This window comes from Triticum aestivum, chromosome 2D (genome assembly GCF_018294505.1).
Source record: "Triticum aestivum cultivar Chinese Spring chromosome 2D, IWGSC CS RefSeq v2.1, whole genome shotgun sequence".
NCBI lineage: Eukaryota > Viridiplantae > Streptophyta > Magnoliopsida > Poales > Poaceae > Triticum > Triticum aestivum.
The window spans coordinates 96323805-96346804 of record NC_057799.1 but is presented as its reverse complement, the minus strand read 5'-3'; the positions used below and the strand labels follow the sequence as shown (position 1 = coordinate 96346804).

At 46.8% G+C, this 23000-nt stretch overlaps 1 long non-coding RNA gene across 1 annotated transcript; it reads right to left on the bottom strand.

The window, feature by feature from the left end:
* Nucleotides 1–482: 482 nt before the first annotated feature.
* On the bottom strand, nt 483–3592 carry LOC123048905 (uncharacterized). Its single transcript, XR_006423402.1, has 3 exons — nt 3079–3592; nt 1612–2431; nt 483–832 (listed from the first exon to the last, which is right to left on the bottom strand). It is a non-coding gene; the product is annotated as an uncharacterized lncRNA (long non-coding RNA).
* Nucleotides 3593–23000: the final 19408 nt, after the last annotated feature.

Sequence of the window (23000 nt, the reverse complement as noted above, 5' to 3'; positions counted from 1 at the left end):
ACACATATGCTGACAAAAGAGAAAACAGTCGGAGGACTTGCTGTGGGGAAAGGTATTGCCGACAGAAGTTCACTTGCCGACACTTTTTCTATCAGCATACACCCTACCTATGCCGACACATGGTAAGTCACCGCACACCCTACCTATGCCGACACATGGTAAGTCAACATACACCCTACCTATGCCGACACATGGTAAGTCAACGCACACCCTACCTATGCCGACACTTAGTCTGTCTAAATAGGTGTTTAGCATTGCCGACACATGGTTTGTCTAGTTATGGGCATACTTTTGGCAACACTTTCCGCGTTGGAATGTTTTTACTGACATATAAATTGTTGGTAAGATGGTGCACAGCCAAAACAACAATTGGATACTGCTCTAATTCAAATGTTATATGCAATTTTCAATGATGATGCACAAAATGGGATCAAGATGAACACAAATTGCACAATCATTGATAATATGGTAACAAAAATACAAACATATATATATATATATATATTGTGCACAGGTTCAAACACAAGTCAATCTTCACAAAGCAAAGTTTGGCCATCTTGGCAACCATCCAGAAAACACAAGTCACATAAAAGGCCCCTATTTGCTGGTCTAAAATATATAGTTCAAACACTAAATGGTCCAAAACACTTGAGTCACATCCATGAGCACAAGATCTCTACTACATAACACTTAAGCAGCAAATGGTCTGTAACACGATTCATGATTACAATTGAGTTGGCTGGTCCAAAATACTGCAGACATCCAAATGCTCCATAACACTTCAAAGTCATCACATCCATGCGTATTAGGTTGCTGATTACCTAAAAATACTCTACAAGAATTTGGAAGAAAGTGCAGTCAGCTCAAGTGCTTTGAAGCTCTCATAGGGAGATTGGCAGCCAAGAGAAGCATAAGAATCGAGTGTTTATGACATATGTCCATAACACACATAAAATAGTTCTATCATACATGCGGTCAAATTTATAAAATGCTGAAAGGAATCATCATGCAGACATATCTAGATATACATAGAATAAGCATTTCACCATGGCAGGCAAATCTACAAATTTTATTCAACATCTTACATGCATGAACCTGTAGTAGGATCAGCCAATCTGAACTTGTATTTGTTCTAATAGGAAGTTAGCTGATGTGATCTTCAAAGTTTGAAAATAATTGTACAAATAATTGTGTTTGTATGTTGTCTGATGAAGTAGAACAAAAATGTACAACTTCTGACCAAATAAATTGTAGTATGTGAAGTTCAGTTTATGCCATGTTATCTTCAGATTGTGACCACCAAAGGGATAACACCAAACTGATATGTGTATGTTAACTCCCAAGCAATGTATGTGCGCTTCAGATCATGTTGTGTCATTTTCATATTTTTAATTATGAACTACAGTATGTGGAGTTCAATTTTATCAACGAGATACAAAATGTTACTCCCACCGTCCGAAAAAGCTTGTCCCTCAAATGGATGTATATAGCACCAATGTTATAAGTTCAGGCATAAATCTGGCGCTCTAGTCAAGGCTCAAAATGATCTATGTATATTTCCGAGAGAGAAACAATAAACTTAATGTATGTAGTATGTTGTAGTACTTGTACCTCCTAGTACATTAGTTGCCTTCTTATCATCCTTGATCTACAACAATAACCATTACTTCATAGAAATAAATATTGCCTTCTTATCAGTTTGAGGCTGCTTCTTTCATCGCAAATTGCTCTGACAAAATGTGTAGACATGTATCAACCATCCTTCAAAAAAATGTGTTCAATATAGATAACTCGGCTTCCCAAATCAAATCATAAAGTAAAGGCCAAAGGTCTGCAAGTTATGTACTTGGTTAGTATACTGCATGAACTTGTCAAAAGAACAAATATTATGCGAGCAACCAGCGTGAACACGAACATCTCATAAAAGTATTGAAAGTCTGGGTCCTGAAACTATCTAGCCACTGCACCGAGGCGGTTGACTCTACAGTTGGAATTCACATGTCCAAACAATGCGGTGTGAGGCACTATGAGAAGGTGCCCCTAATGTTTGAATGTGATCGGAACTTGCAATTCTCCCTCTGGAAACAGTATGCAGCTTCAAGTAGTTGAAGGTATGTGGTTGCAGAGGAAGATGAGAGTATATGTTGAGCCTAAGGTTTGAATGCTAATGCCATATTCATGCAAAAGGAAAACAACACCGTGCTCACATAAAAAAATATATCAAACAAAGACACTGTTATCCATAAATATCTAGTGTAGATGACGATGCAGTTCAATAGTGATGCAGAATAAAATTGGAATGTGCGTCCTTAAACACTGAGTAGACTCAGGGTCCATCTCGGCGCCCTCCGCTCGCCCACCTCCTCAGCCTTGTTGCCAGGTAGTACCGCGTACTCACTGTCTGCAAGCTCACCATCATGTACACCCGCTCCTGCAGCACGAAGCCCGTCGACCCAAAATTAAACCATGAAGCATCAGAAACTAAATGATGTTACAGCACAAATAACATTCAGTTCTACAGCGAAGTTGAAGCCAACTCGATCGTTAGCACTATATAATTTAGAAATACATATTGACAATCAAATGTGCTTCCTATAAAAAAATAGAGGTTATGAACCTCCAGGAGCCTCCATTTGACCACGCCAATTCACCCAAAATACTGGAAGTCACACAATGGGTCGTGGCTTTAAATAACAAAATTGAACCACCTAGAAATTAGGAAGTCACACAATGCTAACAACATATGAATTTTAACCCATATCACATGTTAAACGAATAATTACTTTCTAATTTATAGGAGATAAAGAGTTCATAATAGTACGAAGAATATATAAATGAAAATCAGCTATGAGACATGGATGTCAGATGGCTCGCGATGTTTTGTAGCACCAATCTTTGTATCCAAATTGAGATGCTGAGAATATGAATAAGAACTGTAAAATCAACAAATCTTAGCAGAAGATAAGAAAGTGTTACCCTAATTTTCAGAGTTCAGCAATGACATATGGTTCAAAGTTCAGCAATGTACAAGCACACAGTAGTACATAAAAGTTTATCTCAGGAGGAGCCGATGCTTACCTATTGGAAAAACGAGTGTTGTGCGGAGATCTGCAGCAACGGACGGCTGCCTTCGTGAGGGGCGCAATGGGATGAAGATCTCGTGGATGGATCTCTACCGACTACCGGCGGCAGCAGGGGCGGGGAGCACGGATGGAGAGCTCTAGGGAGGAGCGCGATGGAGATGACGGACGAGGTTGGGGGCTAGAGGTCGGGGATGGGGGTGGATCCCTGAGCGCGAACACGGCGGCTGGATCATAGGCGGAGCGGACGGCGGCTGGATCTCGGGCGAGGCGCGAGGATGGCGGCTGGATCTCGGGCGGAGCACGAGGACGGCGGCCGGCAACGGGACCGTGGGTGCAGGTGCGAATACAGCGGCGACGGCGGCAGGGCCGTGGATTGAGCGCAAGGACGAGGGGATAGGGTGCGAGGGCGAGGACGAGGGGATGGAGTGCGAGGGCGGCGGCTGGCACGGGTCAGGTTATGGACTTGGTCCGATTTGGGGGATATTTTGCACGGGCCGGCCGAAATTTTTCCCGTCTCGCGCCTAAATTGCGCGCTAACTTTCCAAAGCTTCAGGATTCTCAATCAAAAAATCCAAGCTTTAGTCGCTTGACACATGTGCACAAACACCGACACTTATTTTGTGTCCATACACCCTACATATGCCGACATATTGGATATCACTAAGTACATACATATGCCGACAGATAAATTGTTAGGGCCCACACATTTGCCGACACATAACATGTTGTTAGTGAGTTGCCGATAGCTAAGTCGTTGTTTAGTGATTGCTGACACATACCGTGTTCCCAATAATGTATCTACGCCAACACATGGTGTGAGGACAAAACTTCATAGCTACCCCAACAGTTTTTTCGTGGAGATTAGTGGACCTTTGCCAACAGAAGTGTGTCACATAAACTCTACCGTGGTGTAGTGTCTATGGCCCCCGGGTCTATATTTCATTAGATTATTTTTAGATCTGCAAAATGAAAAACTTAAAATACCTTGCTGCAATTTATTTACTTTATCTTGTTTTCCACCTTTACTTACCTTTTTTATCTATCTCTCACTACAGGAAACAGCTACTTTGTCGTCTGCCACGGCGGACGGCAAAGGCTCGAAAGGCGGACGGCAAAGACCTTTGCCGTCAGCCGTGGACGGCAAAAGGCTCCGGCAAAGAAGGCTACAGTAAACAGCTGCTTTGCTGTCTGCTTCCTGGCGGCGGACGGCAAAGGCTCTTTGCCGTCTGCGGCGGACGGCAAAGAGGGCGGATGGCAATAATTGTGCTGTCAGTCCGTTAAGTGGCTAACGGCAGACCTTTGCCGTCCGCCGCTGACGGCAAAATTTCTCTGGTCTTTGCCGTCTGCCGTATGATGTCATCTACACGTCACTAGATGGCAGGTTCTTTGCCGTCTGCCATAGATGGCAAAGTCTTTGCCGTCTGCCACAGATGGCAAAGTCTTTGCCGTCTGCCACTGTAGGCAAACTGACCAAATGGGTCAGCTCCCAGGAAGCACAGTTGGCTGCCACGTGGCTTCTTTGCCGTCCGCGGTAGACGGCAAAGAGCTCTTTGCCGTCGGTGGCAGACGGCAAAGAGCCTGCATATTGGCTGTTTTTTCTGTTTTTTATTAAATCCCACAATTTGCACAGAAAATATATATGACATATATAGATATATTTCCATATCACATATCCAGCACATAAGTTTCATATCACATATCACATCAGTTTCATCCATACACATTGTTCATACATAAGCAAGTTCCATCCATACACATTGTTCCATCCATATATATATTACAATGCAAAGTATGATCAAGATAGCAAGTTCCATCATAGCAAGCTAGATACAATGCAAAGTTTCATCAAAGGAAAAGCAAGCACTCCATCATAGCAAGCTAGCTTCCATGAAGTGAATGAAATCTGCAAAATGGTAAATAAGAAAGTTAGAAATAGGTGACTAGAACAAGAAGAAGACTAGAACAAGAAGTATAAACTGGATCATTTATAAGCTAACCTAGGAGCTACTCAGGTAAATTGGGTCATTTTAGAGCTAACTTGGATAAACTGGATCATTTATAAGCTAACCTAGGTAAGATGGGTCATTTTGGAGCTAACCTAGGTGAAATGGGTCATTTTGGAGCTAACCTAGGTGAAATGGGTCATTTTAAAGCTAACGCAGGTAAAATGGATCATTTAGGAGCTAATCTATGTAAAATGGGTCATTTTAGAGCTAATTTAGTTGAAATGGATCTTTTTGAGCTAACTTAGGTGAAATGGATCATTTAAGAGCTAATTTAGGTGAAATGGATCGTTTTTTAGCTCACTTAGGTCAAATGGATCGTTTATGAGCTAAATTAGTTGAAATGGATCGTTTATGAGATAACCTAGGTAAGATGGGTCATTTTGGAGTTAACGTAGTTGAAATGGGCCATTTTAAAGCTAACGTAGGTAAAATGGATCATTTAGGAGCTAATCTAGGTAAAATGGGTCATTTTTGAGCTAACTTGGATGAACTGCATCATTTATAAGCTAACCTAGGTAAAATGGGTCATTTTGGAGGAAAATAAGCTAACTCTAGGTCATTATGGTAAGCATATTGGAGGAAATAAAGCTAAGTCTAGGTCTTTATGCATTTGTTAAGCAAAACACTAGAGAAACTTACCGTGATCAGGGAGGTGTAGGAGCGGGGTGGCTAGTGCCGCTACCTGGAGAAGGATCGTGCGATGCGTTTCTGGAATTAAGCTGCACCAAAGATCATTTCCAATGTCTCGTTAGCATTACGACACTCAAATGTTAAGACTACCAAGTAATGTCCATTCAAACTAAACTCACCGTGCTCCCAGGAGCAATCACTGGCATCGGCGGAGCGGGCTGACCGGACTTCTCGCACACAGATTGCACATTTGGTTTTCAGAACAGAGTCATACTAGTTAGTAATGAGACTCAAATGTTAAGACTAGCAAGTAATCTGCAGAAGAAACTTACCACAAGGAGCTCGTACATGGCCCTTGCCTGCATGTCATTCCGTGCCCTCTCCTCCTCCATCATCTTTCTCGTCCTCTCCTCCATCTCCCGCTGCCTCTCCGCCGCCTCCGCCAGAAGTTTCTCCGTTCTATCTCTCTCAGTCTGTATAGCAGCCTACAACACCACTCACATGACCATTTGTAATCATTGATGGAAGCGCACACAATGTAATGGAGAAAGATAACTGAGTACGTATCACTAACCTTGATGGCGAGTTGCACTGGCCGTTCACGAGGCCTTATCTCAGGAGCGGAGCTCGACTGGCGCGCCTTGATCTCCGGGAGAGTGCTAGGACAACGGATAAGTCCATCTCCAATGGCTATGGAGCCATGGGACCTCCCGCCACTAGATATCATCACCAGCTCTGGATCAATGGGACCCTGGCTCGGGTTAAAGTCCTCCCCTTTCCTCGCCTTCCCCTCATCTCTATATCTCACGAGCTTGTTGTGGGAGGAGATGTTGGTGAAGTTGTTTGCATCATCGAGGTCAGACTGAGAGAAAGCCTTGACTTTCTTGAAAGAGCCAGTGTGGGCCATGGCATACAGGTCGTACACCTCTGGCACCTTATCCGCCTTATTGTGGCGTGCCTGAAAGAGAGAAACAATGAAAATTAGTAATTAAAGGGCTCAAGCTAGCATGATGAATGAATTGCATGAATCATATAGCAAACCACATACCCAGTTGCGCCCGAACTGATATAAGTTGGAGCTGCCTTGATGGTGTGGCACACCTTCCATTTGGGCACGTTTGTCCTTGGCCTAGTTGTGGAGGGCTAGCCATTCTTGTGAGCACCACTCATTGACCAACACCTCCCAACAATCCATCCGATCCGCACACCATCTCGGAGGAGCCTAAGTTAGCAAATATAAACTTGAGCGCTACGGCTAAGAATTACTAAATGAAGGAACTTAAGTAGAAGGCCTTAAGAATTACCTTCATGTACTGCTCCTTACTCAGGAACTTATCGCGGCACGCCGGCTTGGTCTTCTTGATACCACGCAAGGCGTAGTAGTCTCGAACAGCCTGCACCCGAGCCTCGTGCCGTAAGTTCTGGAGTAGGCGCTTGCAGACGTTCTGGATAACATTTGCGCTGTCCTCCTCGTATCCCTCCTCACACCTGTAGAATGTCTGCAATCAAATGAGACAATATTGATTAGTACAATTAATAACTAGCTAGTTTGAAGTCATACGGAAAGCGTATATTCTGAAAAATGACGACCTCTCTCCTCTCCACCTCTGGCGACTACAATGGCGATTCTAGGGTTTAACCCTACGATCTCCTCCTGGCGACCCCAATGGATGGCCTCCTCCATCGGGACTTCTCCCCCGGCCTTAAGGTTGAGGCACAGGTGCGTGCAAGGTTTGGATCTACGGTCCACTTCGTCCCCAACTCCGGCTCCAAGGAATTCTTCCTTGAAGTTTCCTTCTCTTCGGCCTCTTTTCCCCTCTCGGTGGAATCGGTTGATTTGGCTCTTCAGTCTTGTATTGGAGGGCTTGGTGAGGGTTTCAATGTTATTCTCTTGGGTGATCGTCATTTTCGGTTCACTGTGGCATCTAATCGAGTGGGACATTTCATCTTTGGGCTACGGGACCGTATTTGGCCAGACTTTATTTGTCATTTTCATTTGCATCGTGGTATGAACAAGTGCCCAAGGATTCAATCATGGCATACGGATACTGAGTTGACTGGTTTGGCTTCTTCACCTGGTCCGGCGATCAAATATAAATGGTTATCATCTCAACAATATATGAATATGGATCCTGCATCTATTCCAGTGTTTCAGAAACTGGGTTTGATTCCGCCGCCGACGGATTTGCATTCCGGCGAGCCCCCGACCGTGCTTTCTTTTGGTAGTTTTCGGGCTCCGGGTTATCGGGATAATTTTCCGTTTGGATCCATATCCGTACCTATTCCCTCCGATATTCCGGCCAAGTTACCTTCTTTTCGAGGGGAGTTGTTTGTTCGGGGTTTATGGGATTCCATTCCGGATGATATTCTTTATTCCATATTGGATGGATGGTAGGCAGGTTATGATGATGACAGTGTTCAGCAAATGGTACAAATATCTTCAGTTCCCACCAAAGATTATATATATAAGCGGCTTAAGCTCTGTTCTTTATGTGATCGGCTTGGTCATGTTGCTGATTGTTGCACTGAGTTATTTTATCAGCCTTGTGGGGATGTTTCTGTGCGTGGTTCCTGTGCTTCTCCACGTAATAAGCCCAACTTTCATATGCCATGCAAAGTGGGCCCAGACCCTCTAGGTCATCCATGCAATGCGTGTTCTGCATTGGATCACATGACTAGCCTTTGTCCTGGGCTTCGTCGCTGCCCGTTCTGCCACCGCTTGGGTCATGTGGCCCGTAAGCCCAGCTATTGCCATGCTTTACCTCATTTGGTTTGGGCACAAAAATCTTTACCAGTAACAAAATTTGAGAGGATCCTGCCTCGGGGTGAGCTGGAGGCGTCTGTGTTTGGTAATTCTGTGGTTATTGGTATGGCCCGTGTAGCGAGGGATACGCGGGCCCATTGGATTTGGAAACAGAAACAGAAAATCCCACGCTCCTCGGAAGTGGCCACCGCTCAACGCTTGACGATACGTCTCCCTGGTCAAGGTGTTGTCACTTCAGCCTGCCAAAAACCCCAATCGCGACAGCCGGCGTCCTCGAGCTTGCCACCCCAGCCTTCATTGCCCCTGACCCACCGAGTTCTTGCTGTCCGTCATTGGCGATTCCCCTCTCGGCGGATTTCTCACCTCCGACAGCTCCAGCTATGGCGAACTTTCCAGTGCGCCCGTTCGCCTTTGCCCCGGTTGGATCGACCTTCGATCGTGGCCCTGCTCATCGCGTTCAGCGTCATGTCATGGTGGTCGATGATCCGCCCCTCAACCATGACAGGTATGCCATTGTTTCCGTCCATCCTCCAGTCCCTGATCATCAAAAGGAACTCTGGTTGGCTGAGGTCTATCGCATCATTACTGGGGATCTAGAGTATGATTTGGTGGATGATTTTATTTACCCATTAGGAATTGGTTGTGTGGTTTTTGCGGATATGGAGAGTCGGGATGCTGCAATTAGGGAGGGACCTCACGCTCTGTCTGAGGATTCTACTTTTTCTCTGGTACCTCACGATGAAGGTCTCAATAAGCGCATGCCTGCTTTTGAATATGAGGTCTGGGTTATGTTCCTAGCTTTCCCCATGGATTACCAGACTGAGCACTATATCCACAAGGCCGTTTCTAACTTTGGAAAGCTCCTTGTGTGGCCACGTCCGGGTTTCAACAAAGCTCGAGTTCTGGTTAAATGTCATATCAAAGATGTGGCTGATGTGCCACATAGTTTGTTAGTTACTAGGGTTGGTTTGCTGCCGGGGCTTGCTCGATCCTGGTCTGTACCAGTGTATGTTCTGAATGGCAGGAATACTATTCCTAATTTGGTTGGCAATGAGGATGCTCCTCCGCATCTGAATGCATCACCCCACCCTTATGAGCTTCCCTACTACACTCTCATGCAGCAAGCACGAATTGATGAGATGGCTGCACAAGAGGCTCTGAATGAAGCAGCATGGCACGCCCCAGAACCGGCCCAGGTGCAACTCCAGGATAATGGTTGGCCTTTGTGGCCTGTGGTTCCTCCACCGTACACAGGGTTCAGCTTCAGAACATTCTTCCAGTACGATGGACCGTCTCTGATGGATGGGGTGGATCCTGAAATCAATATCCAGGATAATCTGTCGGATGTTTGGTCTTCTGATTTAGAGTTTCAAGCGGTGGAAGCACTGGCGGATGGTTTTGTGCTCGGGAATCCTACTGCACGCCTTGCGTTTGTCAGAGCTGGAGGAAACTCAGCTAGTTTCTTTGTGACTGTCGACCATGATCTGTTGCTCTGGATGGGAGGGATGCTTAAACGCATATATACGCCAACTCTAGCCTTTCAGACTTCTGAGGCTGTTATGTTTCCCCTCAATCCTTTCAAGTTTCTGCAGAACCAGTTGAATGTTGCTGTATCTAGCTGGCTGGAGGGCATAGTCCCAAAGCGTGATGTTCTGACAGAGGTGTTTAGTTCAATCTTTCAGATGGGGGCTGCCATCATCCCGTCGTCTTGGCTGCAGGAGGCCACTGAATGCAGATCTTCAGCGTTTGATTCTGCATGGGGTAGGGCGGCTTGTTCTCCTGGTCTTAAGGAGATTTCAAGACTTGCCCCCCACGATGCAGCGCTACATCCAGTGATCTTGCCTGTTCAAGAGTCGGCTCTTCAGGTGATTGCTTCTTCTTCTCTTTATAATGCACCTCAGTCCCGCAATGTGCTTGTGCCCCTTGACACTACCACTGTCAGAAGAAGTACTCGTTCTACTAAGTATGATGGTTTCAAGATCAACCAAGTCTCTGACATCAAATGCTCTAAGTCACGAGTGAAACCACGTGAAACTTCTTTTATCACAGTTGTTTCTTTGGCTGCTGCCCCCGTGCAGGTTCGGTCTGATGATTGCCCCCCTCCTATGACGATTGAAGATCTTCAGCAGATGGGCAAACGCTGCGGGATGGCGCAGGAGGCTCTTTCCCCCGAGAAGCTGCTGGATGATCAGCGCTCGTCCACGGGTGCCGGAGACTGAACTTCTGCTGGTTCATGAATAAATCTTGGAATGTTTTGTCATGGAACATCCGGGGCATCAACTCTGATGCTAAAACTCTGGCGCTTCGAAATATTATTGACACTAGTGGTTGCTCTGTGATTTGTATCCAGGAAACAAAGCGTGAATCTTTTGATCTGGCGTTTATTAAAACTTTCTGCCCTAAGCGGTTTGATAAATTTGTGTTTGCTCCATCTGTGGGTGCCTCGGGTGGTCTTATTATTATCTGGAATAGCTCCGTGTTTGTGGGCACCCCTTGGTACGTTGATTCGTTTGCTGTGGGTGTTTCTTTTGTTGCTACACAGTCCAATGACTCGTGGAAATTGATCAATGTCTACGGTCCATGTTCTGGTCAGCGTCGGGTGGATTTTACTAATTGGTTATTTGACCTACACATACCTGATGATGAGAACTGGTTGATCCTCGGAGATTTCAATTTTATTCGTTCCACGAATAACAGAAACAAACCTGGGGGCGACGATGCGGACATGTTGCTTTTCAATGAAATCATTAGAGCGTAGGCTCTGATGGAGTTACCTGTGAAGGGTCGAACATACACCTGGAGTAATATGCAAGACGATCCCTTACTTGAACAGCTTGACTGGTTCTTCTCGTCCTCTTGCTGGACCACTTCGTTTCCAAATACAATGGTCTTGCCACTAGGAAAACCGGTATCAGACCATATTCCCTGTGTGGTTACAATTGAGTCCTCTATTCCCAAGTCCAAACTCTTCCGTTTTGAGAACTTTTGGATTAACCATTCTGGATTTATGGAGGTGGTGGCCGCTTCCTGGTCCAAGGCATGCCATGCACGGAACGCTGCCGCCCGCATTTGTAAAAAGCTGAAAACTCTGCGGTATGATCTCAAGAGATGGAGCAGGGATATCTCAAAGCTGAAAATCCTCATTCAAAACTGTAATGAAGCTTTAGTTACGATGGATAATCTCGAGAACAAAAGACCTCTATTTATCCAGGAATCAAACTTCCGGAAAATTTTGAAATCTCACTTGCAGACATTGTTGCAGTTTCAGAATGAATATTGGAGGAAAAGATGTACGATCAGATTTTTCAGATTTGCGGATGAAAATACCAAACTCTTTCAATCACTGGCCACGGAGAGATACAAACATAATTCTATTGCCATGCTTCGTGATGGCGATGTGGAAATACATGACCATGCTGGCAAGGAAGGGGTATTGTTCAGAACCTATAAGGAACGGTTGGGCTCCTCTAAACCCACTCACATGCGCTTTGATCTTTCCAGAATCATCCGTCAGATTGATGGACTGGAGCACTTGTCGGCACCTTTTTCCAATGAAGAGATTGACACTGTTATTAAGGAAATGCCTAGTGATCGGGCTCCAGGTCCTGATGGTTTTAATGGTTGCTTCCTTAAGAGCTGCTGGTCGATCATCAAGTCAGACTTCTATGAGTTGTGCCATGCATTTCATGCCGGAGGGCTAGATATAACCAGTATTAGTGAGGGGTATATCACATTGATCCCAAAGAACTCCTCTCCTGAAACTGCAAATGATTATAGACCAATTACTTTGTTGAATTGTTGTCTGAAAATCATCACTAAGATATTGGCAACTCGGCTACAGAAAGTCATCCTCAAGATCATTCACAGAAATCAGTACGGTTTTCTCAAAGGGAGGACTATCCAGGATTGCCTAGCGTGGTCGTTTGAATACATACATCAATGCCATACTTCAGCAAGGGAAAACATCCTCCTTAAGCTAGACTTTGCCAAGGCGTTTGACACTATTGAGCACGCCCCCATGATGGAAATTATGAAACACATGGGTTTTGATGACAAATGGCTTGGATGGATGAACACGATCTTTGGTTCGGGGGTTTCTTCGGTACTTCTTAATGGAGTCCCTGGTCGAAAATTCAATTGTAAATGTGGAGTGCGCTAGGGGGACCCTCTCTCATCATTGATCTTTGTCCTTGCGGCTGATCTCCTCCAAGCAGCAGTTAATGATGCCTTTGTTCGTGGCCTGCTTGATCTTCCTCTCCCTCGTGACAGGGCGGGTGATTTCCCGGTTGTCCAATACGCTGATGACACGATTTTAGTTATGCAGGCATGTCCCGTGCAGGCTGCCCGTATGAAAGCTATCCTAGAAGATTATGCCACTTCCATTGGACTGAAGATCAATTTTCAGAAATCAACTCTCATACCCATTAACATTGATCACCGACGTGCCTGTGAACTGGCTGGGGTTTTTGGTTGCTCTGTTGGTTCCATGCCCTTCACATACCTCGCCCTGCCAATGGGCACAACGAGGCCCAGTGTCCTTGATCTTATGCCACTGGTTCATGCGGTTGAACGGAAGACATCCACTGCACTGTCACTGATGTCATCCGGAGCTAAACAAACCTTGGTCAATTCAGTTGTGACTTCGATGCTGATATACGCAATGTGCACGATCAAGATACACCCAAAGGTGATTGAACATCTGGATAAGCTGTGTAGACATTGCCTCTGGGCTAAAAACTCTGACGACGGGATCAAAAACAACTCTCTTGTGGCTTGGGAGCTGGTCTGCCGCCCAAAACGCTGCGGAGGCCTTGGTGTTATTGATCTTAAAACACAGAATGCAGCCCTCCTCCTAAAGTATCTTTTCAAATTCTATAATCATGAAGATGTTCCCTGGGTGGAGCTTGTTTGGGATGCCTACTACAGAAACAAGATACCGCATGCATCTGAGGCGGTTGGTTCTTTCTGGTGGAGAGATGTGATGCAACTCAGTGGGATATTCTGAGGGATCACTAAAGTCACCCCGAGGAATGGCTCTAGTGCTCTGTTCTGGAAAGATGCTTGGTTTGATAGTACTCAAGGCTCCCCGCTGATGGATATATACCCACGAGCCTTTTCTTTTTGTTTGAATGAGGACGATTCCATTGCTAAGGTTCTTGCTGCAACTGACCCATCCACAATTTTTAGTCTACCTCTCTCGACCCAGGCGAGAGAAGAAATCAAAGAGATCCAAGAGGGGATGCCGCAAAATCGACTGGCCGTCGATAACAGCGATGTCTGGGAATGCTTGCTCGGGCGTTTTTCGTCCAAGAAGTTCTATAATCACTGCTACAAACAGGTGGTGGCAGACGAGGCGTTTGGATGGCTCTGGAAAGCTAAAAGCCCGATCAAATTCAAGATGTTTGGATGGCTACTCCTCGTTGATTGCCTGAATACCAGAAATATGCTCAAACGCAGACACTTTGTTGTCCTGGGGGGAAACTATGCATGCATGTTCTGTCAAAACCCTCCAGAGGAAACGGTGGAACATCTATTCTTCAACTGCCCCTTTGCCAACGCTGCTGGGATGTAGTTGGAGTGACATGGCCGACAGCTGATAACAGACTGGCTCTTCTACATGGAGGTAGGGGTAGTTGGAGACAACCCCTCTTCATGGATATCTTTCTCCTGGCTGCTTGGAGTCTCTGGATGGAGAGAAACAATCAACACTTTAGAGGGATTCAGCACTCTCATGGAGCATGGCTAGCTAGATTTAAGCATCTCTTGGAGCTGCTAACACATAACTTGGGCCGCGAGGATCTTCATCCTTTTCTGTCTAATTACATTGTAAACTTGGGCCACTAAGACCGTGGATAGCTAGCATGGCCGGGGGGCCTCAAAACCCTTTGTAATACATATGTAATTGTTCCTTGTGAGTAATACAAAGTCAGTGGGAGCCTCTCCCACTGTCGCTCTTCCTCAAAAAAAAACTAGCTAGTTGAAGATTTTGAAATGTGTAAAGGAGAAATTACCCAGAACGTCCTGATCACCATGTCTGCCCTCGTGTCGCACACGACACCGTCGATAATGACATCCGGCGGGGCCGGGGCAGCCACGTAGTGCTCCCAGCTCAACCCAAGCTCTGGAAGCCGACCCTCACCAGGCAACGTGACAAACCCCGGGAAGTTTTGCCGGCAAAGAACTCCAAGGACGGAGTTGGGCCGGCGGACACTATGATGGTGGTCCCAACCCCTGCAGCATGACAAGGCCAAGGCATTAGTTATTTGAAGAAACGTGAATGCAGAAGGTACAAAAATATTAAATGCACTTACGTACCTCTCCCCATCAGGGAAGATCAACCACCTCTGCTCGCGGGTCGCCGGCACGGACGGGAGCCGTGTAGCACCACGCTGGTAGACGGTGCCACCCTCCTCCTCAAGATCAGTCGGCTCCCCGCCATCATCAGCATGGCCACTCGGCTCCTCGGGCTGATCCGGCCAGGTACCCCATCCGGACGTGTGCTCCTCCGGGGTCTCGTGGACCGAACTCTCGTGGGCCGAAGGCCAGTCGACCCGAGGCTCATGGGCCCAAGACTCGTGGACCGGAGGCTCGTGGACCGGAGTCCGTGTAGCCTCCTCCTCGAACGAGTCCACCCTAGCAGTCACGTGCTCGGGTGAAACAGCTGGGGGTGGCGGCGAGGAAGGCGCCGTAGCAGTCACCCTACCTCCTCTCCCGCGACCACGTGCCCCACCTCCTCTCTTCCTACCTCGTCCCCTGCTGGGCACCGCGGTCGACGAAGAAGGGCCCGGCGGTGTGGACATACTGTCCAGCAACGCTCGGCGGAGAGGTACGTCTGGAATCGAAGACCTCAGACCACGCGCCGACGAAGAAGGGGCCTTGGCGCGCTCCCGACCAGCGCCCACCATCTTTCAACACCTGCCATGAAATTAGTACAACATAAAAAAAGACCGACATGAATAATAATATGTGTATCACTTAAGTGTATCATCATCAAGTACAACATTAAAAAATTTAATACCTGACACTACTAATAATCTCGATCAGTATCATCAATAAATGCATAATCATCATCATCACTATAATCAATGACGGGCTCATAGGGTTCAGTGGCATCAACATGTGCAAGGCCACCTTGACGTAATCGGTCAAGCAATGACAGGTCATCCGCAGCAGTAACCTCTTCTTGTTCCGGCTCTTCTTGTTCCTCCTCTGGGGTGATGTCGGATTCACTGTCGCTGTCTACTTCAATGTTTTGCGGTGAAGTATAGCGGTTCTTGAAACACTTTTTGGAAAGACGTGTCTCTTGGAAGAATTCTCCTTCATATGTGTCTGGGTTAATGTGAGGTTCATAATCCTCTTCCTTTGGGGGAGATAGTCTAGCACGTGGCGGCACTTCATAAATGACATCCCAACCTTTCAGATTTGGATTAGTTTGGCAGGCCCACGGTAGATAGAATACTTGGGTCGCCTGTTGAGCCGTAATATAGACATCAGGAACATCTAAATGGGTGCTTTGGTTGATTTCAACTAGCCCTATATGTTCATGAGTCCTTCTAGTCTCCTTCGGCTGAAACCAATAACATTTGAAGACTACGACATTCGGTGGGTTTTCACCATAGAATAGAAGTTCATAAATTGCTTCAACTCTCCCATAATACTCGGTACCTCCTTCGCCGATAGCAGATACACAACAATTTGTAGACTTTCGGTCGGCCATAGATAGCTCTTTGCCATAGGTACGAAAGCGATACCCGTTGATGTCGTATTTGTCAAATGAACGGACCTTATAGTCAAAACCATTAGCGACTTGTCTCAATTCGGCGTCCATAGACTCTGAATTAGCCTACAAGTTTAATATGAAAGGATTGTTGCATTAAGCACAAATTAGCGAATGAAACCGGGATAGCCTACAAGTTAGCCTACAAGTCTAATAGAAATTACCGTTTGTTTGAACCAAGAGATGAAACCGGGATAGCCGCCTCCTTGCTTTGCGAGAAGCTCATACTCTTCGACCGAATCCTTTTGGATCACCGCTCCATACGAGAATAAGGCGACGTATCGACTGTATGAAATATCCAGGAATAAGAGCAGTTCAAAGGAAATAGAAGTTGCGAAACTATGTACCGAGAACTTACTCGATGTACGGCCGCACTTCTGTCAGGTTGTTGAAGATATACAACGAAATGGTCCGCCATTGTTCGTTATCCAAAGATACTGGATTTGAAACACTGGCTGGTGCGAGATTCCCTTTGAATAGGCTGAGGTTGGATCCACCCTTTTTAGGGTCGTCAGCATTGTACCGAGGCTTCGGATTATGCAAATGACGATTTTGGCTTCGTAGTGTGCTGTCACGAAGTTTGCCGCCTCCTCAGTGATGAATGCCTCAGCCATTGATGCTTCAATTCTACGTTTATTTTTACATTTTTGTCGAAGCGTCTTCTGCATCCTCTTAGTTGGGTAGCACCAACGATTTTGCACGGGCCCCCCCAATCTTGCCTCGGTCGGGAGATGCAAAATCAAATTTTGCATTGGATTAAAGAAGCCCGGTGGAAAGATCTTCTCTAACTTGCAGATCAACTCCGGCGCCAACTCTTCCATTTCTTCTAGCACGACAGGCGATAGTTCTTTCGCACAAAGAACACGGAAGAAATAGCTGAGTTCTGCCAGTACTAGCCGTTCATCCTCAGGGATGAAGCCACGCAACATCACCGGCATTACCCGCTCAATCCATATGTGCCAATCATGGCTCTTGAGACCAAATATCTTCAATTTATCAAGACTGGGTCCCCTCTGTAGATTCGCTGCATACCCATCGGGGAACATCAACTACATTTTCACCCACAAGATAATTTCCCTCATAGCTGGCCTTCCAAGATTGAACCATGCCTTTGGCTTCGTCCAGTTCTGCTTTCCTTTCGGTTCTTTCATGTTTTGTAACGGCCTATCACATAGCGCCTCCAGATCGACTCTAGCCTTAGTATTATCCTTTGACTTCCCATCTATGCCGAACAATGTACCAAAAAGTGCCTCGGCGATATTCTTCTCAGTGTGCATCACGTCGATGTTGTGTGGGCAAAGGAGGTCTTTGAAGTAAGGCAGATCCCATAAGCATGTTTTGTGAGTCCAGGCGTGCTTAGAATTATACCCCTTGAAGTACCCTAGACGCTCTGGATCTGGCTCGAGAGCGTTTAACTGATCCAGGGTCTGTTGGCCTGTCAATGCATGTGGTGCAGAGTTTTTGACAACTCTACCTCTGATGAAGTTCTTCTTGTCTTTCCTGAACTTATGGCGAGGATTCAGGAACTGTCTATGCATGTCGAAGCAAGAAAACTTGCGACCGGCCTGAAGACAACGAAACTCAAGAGCTCCCTTGCATGTGGGGCACGGGAACCTTCCATGCACACACCAGCCAACGAATAGCGCATACGCCGGCAAGTCATGCGTCGAGTACATGTACCAGACACGCATTATGAAGTTCCGTTTGCTATAGGCATCGTATGTCTTGAACCCATTATCCCAGGCTTCTTGCAATTCGTCCTTAAGCGGTTGCATGTACACATTCATATTTTTCCCCGGATAGTTGGGCCCTGGAATTATCAACGTCAGGAAAATGTTCTTTCTTTGCATAATCTGTCCGGGGGGGAGATTGAGTGGAAAGACAAATACGGGCCAACAACTGTATTGGGCTGCCGTCATACCAAACACACTGAACCCATCCGTGCTGATGCCGACTCGAGGATGCCTCGGATCTGCCGCTTTGTCACCATGTAATTCATCAAACTTTTTCCACGCAACACCATCCGATGTGTGTACAATCATCAGATTCCCATCTGCATCTAGTTCGGTTCTTTTGCCCGTTTTGTGCCATGTCATCTGTCTGGCCATCTCTTCGACCATTAAAAGACGTTGAAGTCTTGGTACGATTGGCATATACTGAAGAACACTAACGGGGATTTTGGTCTGTGTCTTCTCACCCATACCGTTGTCTACCACAACATACCTGGAAGACTTGCAAATGGGACAATAGTTCAAGTCCGCATAGTCAAGCCTAAACAAGACACATCCTTTCTCACAGGCATGTATCTTATCATAGGGCATCTTCAGTGCACGGAGGATTTTGTCCGACTGGTACAGGTTTGCAGGCATTACATGGCCTTTGGGTAGAAAGCGTCCAAATACTGTCATCATTGCATCGTAGCATTCTCTGCCCAAGTTGAACTGAGCCTTCAGAGCCATTACTTGTGAGATGGCATCCAACTGACAAAGCTCAGTGTGCTCATGGAGCTGACGTTTTGAAGACTCCAACATTTCATTGAAGGCCTTTGCAGATTCCTCCATCTCCTCGTCCGAATCCCGAGCATCATCAAAGTCTTGCACCATGTTTTCCATCCCGGTACCATGCTCGTCGATGCGACGACGATCCACCTCAGCTTGGTCACGTTGGGCAGACTCACCATGAAATGTCCACACCGTATAATCGGGCGTAAAACCACTCTTCTGCAGGTGTTTGCCCATTTCAGCCTCTGTCCTCTTTTCCCAATTGCCGCACCGTAAACAGGGGCACCAGGTTTTCCTCTGGCCATTTGCAAATGCGGCTCGCACAAACCCCTTGGTTTTTGTGAACCATTCAGTGCTCCATTTGTTCTGACCAGTGTGACCGGTGTACATCCACGCACGATCACTCATCTTGACTTTCAGAGCTACTAGACACACAACAAATATATATATATATATAATTCACCATGTATGTATTCATCAGTTGATCTACTTTGTCAATTTTATTACGTCCATGCAACCTACACTCTAATAGGTAATGATAGGTCCTAATCCCACCCGAGTATGTTTAGATTGGGTTCATTTTCCCATGCTATGCCCCGGATCCTACGCAAAATTTTGGCAGCACCTCCCCGCTGTTCTCCTGATACACGTCTCTGCAATAAACAGAGAGGATGTGTACCCGGAGAACAACAGGGGAGGCACTGACGAAATTTATGCGTCGGATCCGGAGCAAAGCATATGGGAAAACGAACCCAATCCAAACATACTCGGGCTGTCCATGGATAGCGTTGGGCAATTCGAAAGAATCAAGGTTATAAATATGCAAATGCATGCATATTTATAACTATGACGCTTTCGAACGGGAGACACATATTGGTTACGCATACTGATGATTCAAGACACATATATATCTAGCTATCAAGTTTCATCGGAATAGATCAAATAATTAATGGGGGAGGAGGACATGTCATTTGTGCTCACCCACGAACGAAGGGGCAGAGCTCGTCAAACGCACGGCGAGGTCGTCGAACACCAAACCTCGCAGCGATGAAACAACTGCACATTTAAAACTACCCGATCAACACAATTATATATGATGTTTTTCATAACAAAATCGAAAGATATATGACCTAACTAATAATTCACAAATATATGACCCCGTCGGCTTCTGGAAGGCCAAAGAACACCTTTTCGGGAGGTGTCGGGGGTCGGGGTGTCGTGTCGGTCTCGGGGTGCCGTGTCGGGGTCGGGGTCTCGGGGTCGGGGTGTCGTGTCGGTTTCGGGGTGCCGTGTCGGGGTCGGGGTCTCGGGGTCGGGGTGTCGGGTCGGGGTGCCGGGTCGGGGTCGGGGTGCCGTGTCGGTGTCGGGGTCGGGGTGTCGGGTCAGGCTCGGGGTCGGGGTGTCGGGGTCGGGGTCGGGGTCGGGGTCGGGGTCGGGGTCAGGGTCTCGGGGTCAGGGTGTCGGGGTGTCGGGGGTGTCGTGTCGGGGGTCGGGGTGTCGTGTCGGTGTCGGGGTGCCGTGTCGGGGTCGGGGTGCTGTTTCGGGGTCGGGGGGTCGGGGTGTCGTGTCGGGGTCAGGGGGTCAGGGGGTCGGGGGGTCGGGGTGTCGTGTCGGGGTCAGGGGGTTAGGGGGTCGGGTGTCGGGGTGGAGTCGGGGTCGGGTGTCGGGGTTGGGGGGTCACGGGGTCAGGGGGTCTTCTCATTCTTCTACTACTTCTACTTCTTCTCATTCTTCTACTTCTTCTCATCCCCCGTCTTCTTCTTCTTTCTCCTCCTCCTCCTCCTCCTCCTCCTCCTCCTCCTCCTCCTCCTCTTCTTCTTCTTCTTCTTCTTCTTCTTCTTCTTCTTCTTCTTCTTTCTCCTCCTCCTCCTCCTCCTCCTCCTCTTCTTCTTCTTCTTCTTCTTCTTCTTCTTCTTCTTCTTCTTTCTCCTCCTCCTCCTCCTCCTCCTCTTCTTCTTCTTCTTCTTCTTCCCCCTTCTACTTAACCTTAACCTAAACTAAAACCTAAACTAATTAAAACTAAACTATTTAAACTAATTAAACCTAAACTAATTAAACTAAATAACCTAAACTGATTAATTCTAAACTGAAAAAACTTAAACTAAAAAACCTTATCTAAACAGAAAAGAAAAACAAAAAACAGAAAAAAATGGGAGGGGCTCACTGTGGGGGGCGGCGACGGGTCGGGGCGGGGCGGTGGAGGCGGCGGGGGCCCGGCCGGCGGGTGGCCGGGGCGGCGGGGGGCCCGGGCGGCTGGGGGCCGGGGCGGGGCGTTGGAGGAGGCGGGGCGGTGGGGGCCCAGGCCGCGGGGGCCGGGGCGGCGGGGGGCCGGGCGGCAGGGTGCCGGGGCGGCGGTGGGGCGGCGGGGGCGCGGGCGGCGGGGGGCCGGGGCGGCGGTGGGCCGGGGCGGCGGGGGGCCGGGGCGGGGGGCGGTGGGGCGGCGGGGCGGTGGGGTGGCTGGGAGCCGGGGCGGTGGGCCGACGGGGCGGCGGGGGCGACGGGGCGGCGGCGGCGGCGGGGGGGTGGGAGGAGAAGGGCGAGGAGGAAGTGAGTAACGGGCGGGGGGGTACCTGTCGTTAGTCAAGTGCCCTCTTTGCCGTCCGCCAGCCTTTGTCGTCCGCCTTTTTGCCTCTTTGCCGTCTGCTAGCGGACGGCAAAGAGGTGGGCCGTTAAGATTTTTTCAAACGAGCGGGGGGTGGGGGCCACCACACTCATTGCCGTCGGCCAGCGGACGGCAAAGATTCTTTGCCGTCAGCTGGCGGACGGCAAAGAGCTGGCAGATGGCAAAGAGCTTCTTTGCCGTCTGCCTGTTCTTTGTCGTCTGCTTTTGAGTAGCTGATGGCAAAGAGCTTCTTTGCCGTCAGCTAGCAGACGGCAAAGAGCTGGCAGATGGCAAATTAGCGGATTCCAGTAGTGTCTATCAGCTCTCATCCTTGCAAGTGAACATGAAGGGATTGGCAACCCCTTTTTCGCGTTGGGTGCAAGTATTTGTTTTTTTGTGTAGGTGCGATCATTGGGGACTTGTGTGTTCCTCCTCTTGGATTGATACATTGGTTTTTAACTTAGGGAAATAGTTATCTCTACTTTTCTGCATCACCCTTTCCTCTTCAAGGGAAAAACCAATGCAAGCTCAAGAAGTAGCAGGAAGAATTTCTGGCGCCGTTGCCAGGGAGGATCTACATCAAGCCTACCAATTACCTATCATAAACTCTCATCTCTTGCATTTACATTATTGCCATTTGCCTCCCATTTTCCTCTCCCCCACTTCTAAAACATTTTCAGAAAAACACAAAATATTTGCCTTTCATTTGCCTTTTCCCATTTCCCTTTTTTGTGTTTGCTTGCTTGTTTTGCCTTCATGACTCAAAATAGAATAAAAACAAGAAAAATAAACATAACTATGGATCTACTTAAAGTTTTCTACTTGGATCATCTTCGATCCATTTGTGCTCGTGCTGAAACCCCAACTAGTCTAGTTGAGGGAAAATCATTAGATGAACATTCTGATTTTGTGCGTCATCATTTTTCTCCAAAAAGGAGACTCTTATGGAATCAAATAAATTGTTTGCTATGCTATGCTTGGAATCTATGTGAAGTTTTTGATTTTACTTGTTTCTCTAAGAACCCTAAAAAACACCTTCCCTATCTATGTGAGCTTAATGATATTGAAATCTTATCTTCTTATGCCAAAGGTGTTTATAGTTATTTTGATATGAACAAATCGAAAAATTTGTTGCTTTTAAGGGTGCTTATGAAGTTGCTTCTTTGATTGAAAAGTATGATATTACTCTCTACAAATCTAATTTTTTGACATACTTAAATATTGCTATGAAAACTATGCTCATAATGCCTATGTTAAAAAAATATTGAGAGAATGTCCGATGCTTTGGAAGAAAATAATGATATGCATGAATCTATAGATAATTCTGATTCCATTGATTTGACTGAATTATCCCCTCTTGATGAACATGATGCTCGCTATTCTTGTGGCCGTGATGCCAATATTAATGATGATTATGGAGATGAACTTGCTATATTTTTTATGTTAAACATGAAATTATTGCTATTGCACCCACACTTGATAGCCCTTTTAATGAAAAGCATGATTGCAATGATGTTATTACAAAGTTTACTAATGACAATTGTGCTAATGATATGCAAAGCTTCAAGCTTGGGGATGATAATTTTGTTATGTCTACTACTTATTGCAATGATCATGATTGGGGTGATAATGTTTCT